The sequence below is a fragment of the Rhinopithecus bieti genome, unplaced genomic scaffold, assembly GCF_001698545.2.
Source record: "Rhinopithecus bieti isolate Rb0 unplaced genomic scaffold, ASM169854v2 scaffold_61955, whole genome shotgun sequence".
NCBI lineage: Eukaryota > Metazoa > Chordata > Mammalia > Primates > Cercopithecidae > Rhinopithecus > Rhinopithecus bieti.
This window is the reverse complement of record NW_016823355.1, coordinates 139,320-143,827: the sequence shown is the minus strand read 5'-3', so window position 1 is coordinate 143,827 and position 4,508 is coordinate 139,320. Positions and strand designations below refer to the sequence as shown.

The 4,508-nt window shown below is 40.1% G+C and overlaps 1 pseudogene; it reads right to left on the bottom strand.

Annotated features, from left to right (window-relative positions):
- Positions 1-3,006: 3,006 nt before the first annotated feature.
- On the bottom strand, positions 3,007-4,070 carry LOC108521516 (probable palmitoyltransferase ZDHHC20; annotated as a pseudogene).
- Between the last annotated feature and the right edge of the window lie 438 nt (positions 4,071-4,508).

Sequence of the window (4,508 nt, the reverse complement as noted above, 5' to 3'; positions counted from 1 at the left end):
ATTCAAAGGCCTTAACTGAAAATTTCCTAAAAGATATTTGCTTTGCTATTAAAGATGATGTTAAATAACAAAAATTAAACGAACTGAGAAAGACTACAATACCAAGAAAGTGCATAATAATGAAGAACAAATGAAGCTTCCTCGGCTGTTTGCAAGGTGCATGCAACTCTTTTGAACTGAATGTAGAAATACTCACAAAATGTACCAGAAGAACATTTCTAAAAGTAGTCAAATGTGTTTAAACATTTATCTCCTTATACTATGCAAACCGCCAAACTGAAGTTATGTTTTTCAGTTGGTAACTGATTTATTTTTATGTATTTATTTATTTTAGATGGAGTTTCACTTTTGGCGCCCACGTTGAAGCGCAGTGACACAATTTTGGCTCACTGCAACCTCCGCTTCCCGGGTTCAAGCGACTCTCCCGCTTCTGCCTCCTAAGCAGCTGGGACCACAGGCGTGTGCCACTATGCCTGGACATTTTTTTTTATTTTGTTTTTTGGGTTTTTGTTTTGTATTTTTTTAGTAGAGATGGGGTTCTGCCATCCTGGCCAGGCTAGTCTCAAACCCCTGATCCCAGGTGATCCACCAGCCTCAATCCCCCAGAGTGCTGAGATCACAAGCATGAGCCACCGTGCCCAGCAACAATTGGTATCTCTTAACTCTCATTCTAGTTTTCTAGACTCAAGACTATTAAGACTAAGGAGTTGAAACAAAGGTAGAAGAATCCATTCTATAGTATTCCAAACTATGTTTTCAAAGTTAACTCACTCCTTTAGTTCAAAGAGAAAAAAAGTTACCTCCTTTTAAAATCTAACATTAGTGTGGCTGATGGAAATTAGACCAGTCTTGCAAATTAGAAATCTACAGTAGCAACCGTAAAATTTATGCTTGTAGTAGGAAATAATAGAGCTATCCCTCATGTATTGTTTAGCATATAGAAGGTACTCCAAAAAAATGTGCTGGGGCCAGGCGTGGTGGCTCACGCCTGCAATCTCAGCACCTCAGGAGACCAAGGCGGGCGGACCACCTGAGGCTGGGGTTTGAGACCAGTCTGGCCAACACGGCAAAACCTTGTCTACCAAAAATGTAAAAATTAGCTGGGCATGGTGGCATGAGCTGGCAATCCCAGCCCCTCGGGAGGCTGAGGCAGGAGAATCTCTCAAACCCGGGAGGCGGAGACTGCAGCGACCAGAGATAGAGCCACTACACTCCAGGCCAGGAGACAAAGCAAGATTCTGTCCAAAAAAAAAAAAAAATTATTGGGTGAATGAAAAGTGATTTTGCAAAATTAGGCATCGCAGAATGTTAGAAGTCATCCAGTCCAACTCATTCATAACACATCCTCCCCTGCAGTCCCATTTTACAGACAAGAAACTTCAACCTGTACTACTCACAGATACTGCTAAGATTCATCTCCACCTCACTAACTGGAAGCAATCAGTTATTTTGGAGTGTGTGTGTGTCTAACTAAAAAGTATACATGAGGAATAACATTTCTACATTGCTTATTCTGTACTTTTCTTTGAAGTTAATGCAACAACTCCTGTGACTTAGATTAGATTCTAAAAGGAAAAAGGAGAAATGCATCTAGTTCTAAAGGGGTTGGTTGCTTTTAGGAAGTCAGACTTAAGATTGTGCATCTAAGAGGAGAATCCACTTCTCAGAGACTGGGGATGTTAAATAACCACTCAGGTTAGAATAACTGACAGCCAGGAGGAAAACTTATCCTAAAGTTTTTTTTTTTTTTTTTTTTTTTTTTTTTTTGCCTAGTTTGAATTGCATTTAAAGTCACTGTTTAAGCTGTTGCAGAATTACTGTAAACGTTTCAAAGTAATTTTTGGTCATTACCTACACTGAAATTTGAAAGTCACATCAACAGCATACTTTATTCTAACTACCATTAAAACTCAAACTATTTTTTTAACAGATTACAATAGTCCTCTTATCTTTTCTTCTGAACACTTACACCTCTTCCTACTGTGTCCAGTATTTCTCCAGTATATGTACCTCTGTGTTTCTCNACTGTTTAAGCTGTTGCAGAATTACTGTAAACGTTTCAAAGTAATTTTGGTCATTACCTACACTGAAATTTGAAAGTCACATCAACAGCATACTTTATTCTAACTACCATTAAAACTCAAACTATTTTTTTAACAGATTACAATAGTCCTCTTATCTTTTCTTCTGAACACTTACACCTCTTCCTACTGTGTCCAGTATTTCTCCAGTATATGTACCTCTGTGTTTCTCTGCCCATGTACATACCCCTCAAAGTTCAACCAAAAAAGTCATAGAAAGCAGAGAGAAACCAAAATATTTCTCACACTGCCAAGTTCCCTTTAAGTCTTGAGTACATGCTCCACTACGTGGTTGTATTAATGCTTATAACTAAGCTTTCGATGAATTAGACCAAAGTGTTCTATGTTCTAAATGATATTTAGATATCTGAATCCTTCTGTTAGAGCCAACAATAAAAATGTTATTTAAAATGTTGAAAAGTATAAAATAGTGATTATAAATTAGCAAATACCCAATTTAAAAAAGCAGTTTTCCTTATACAGTACAAGCAATGGTAATTTGGATATATTCACTTTCAGCCACCATTTGCCCTAGATGTACTTTACTTAAGACAAGTTTTTAAGCTTGTGTTTTTGTAGTGAAAATTTACATGGATACTCACAATTCTAATCATGCAATTCAGGTATCAAAAAATACATATACATGTTAAAATGTGATGATAGCTCATTACTATAGCATCTCATAACAGGTAAGTATGTTTTCCAGAATAACATTAAGTCAGTTTTGTAGCGCTAAGTCAGTGCTGCACAAATCGACACTTAAGATTAAGGCATCATCTTGCTCTGGAGTAGTGCTGCTGTGGATCCCAGGAACTGTACAAAGGCTTTGTTTTTTAAAAAATATAACTTCTCTTATACTTCAATTATTTCATTCTATTCATCATTTTCTTGCAAATGAAATTGAAAATATCAGTCTATAATGTTTTCATACACCTGGTATGACGATGCATTCTTCAGCTCCATTCTCTAGCCACTGAGTGAAAAATTCATTGTCCAACAAGAGGTTTTTGGATTCACTAAGCTATTTGAAAGGAAAAGGCTGATTTGAGCCACTTCTGGCATACTCTTTCTGGTTTGTAACAGAAGCTTGTTCTGGATCCACCCACATAAGGCAAGTTGGAAACGGCAACCATCACCCAACCTTGAAAATATTGGAAGTAGCCAATATTTATTTACATCACCAAAGGACTTGTCTCCAATTTTTATTGTATCCAAGACAGAAACCATTTCCATTAGGTCCATATGAAAATGTGGGTGCACAGAATGAATCTATTATTGTTCTATTGTTTCCAACTAGCCAGCAATGGTAGCTGAAAAGTGAGAGGACGCTGATGAAGAACACTGCAGACACAAAGAAAAGAAAAAGGACGTGGAATTTTGCACGCGGATCTGTCAGTTCATTCCTCCAAAATTTTATAAAGTACTCTAAAACTGTTACAGCCATGAAAAGGCAATATAATAGAGAATACAATTAAAAAAAAAGCAGGAATAATTTGTAATTAGAAAATCCAGCATACTTATTACCCAAAGACAGTAATGATCCATCTTAAGAATACATGAGTCACATGCTGAGCAGTGATGAGCCGGATCAGGTTTAATCAGCTGACATTTTCCACAGTATCTGATAGTTTTTGAAACTGACGTGGTGTAGATAGGTAAAGCTCTTGCTGCTCTTCTCAAAATTTCTTGTTGTCTTTCTTCGCTGAATTCTTTTCCATAGCGTTCCTTTTCAGAATTGGACAAGTAGAACTCTTCGGAGGGGGAAGCGGGAGATATGAAAATTGTCATCCATTAGGACCATACAAACATAACAAAGAACAGATGCAAAGCCATAAGAGAAAACACGGTCTTTCCATTTTCTTCATCTCCAAAAATAGTAAACAAGCACAGCTCCACCACAAACGCGTAGTGAGACCAAATGACCGTGAAGGTGAGGAAGAGCACCGGCACCCAGCCCATGACGCACTGGCAGCAGCCAGAGAGCGTCCAGGGCGCCGTGTTCTTCTGGCGGCTGCAGAGCCCCGCGTCCCATCGTTCTGGGGAGCGCAGGAGTCCCGGCGGGGCGGCAACTCAAATGGTCTGGGCTGCTCCTGGACCAGCTACCCGGCCTCCGAGGCAGGGCTTGTGGGAGCAAAAGTCCTAGGAGCCGCCGGGACTCCTCCCTTCCCGGGGCCAGGCCAGGTCCCGCCCCCACCCCACATACGGCCGCCCCCCTCCCCACACGTCAGTCCCCAACCGCCCACCCTGGACAGACCGCCCTGGGACTCTAGCCCTAGGCCAACTGCCCTGGGCCTCAGGCAGCCCCTGGTCTCCGCGCGCCCTCAGGGGGCAAGAATTTTCTTTTTAAAATGAAAACCACATTATTGTATTCTGCACCTTTGTTATGTACCTGAACGTATCAAACTGGTGAGAATGTCAGTTCTTTTA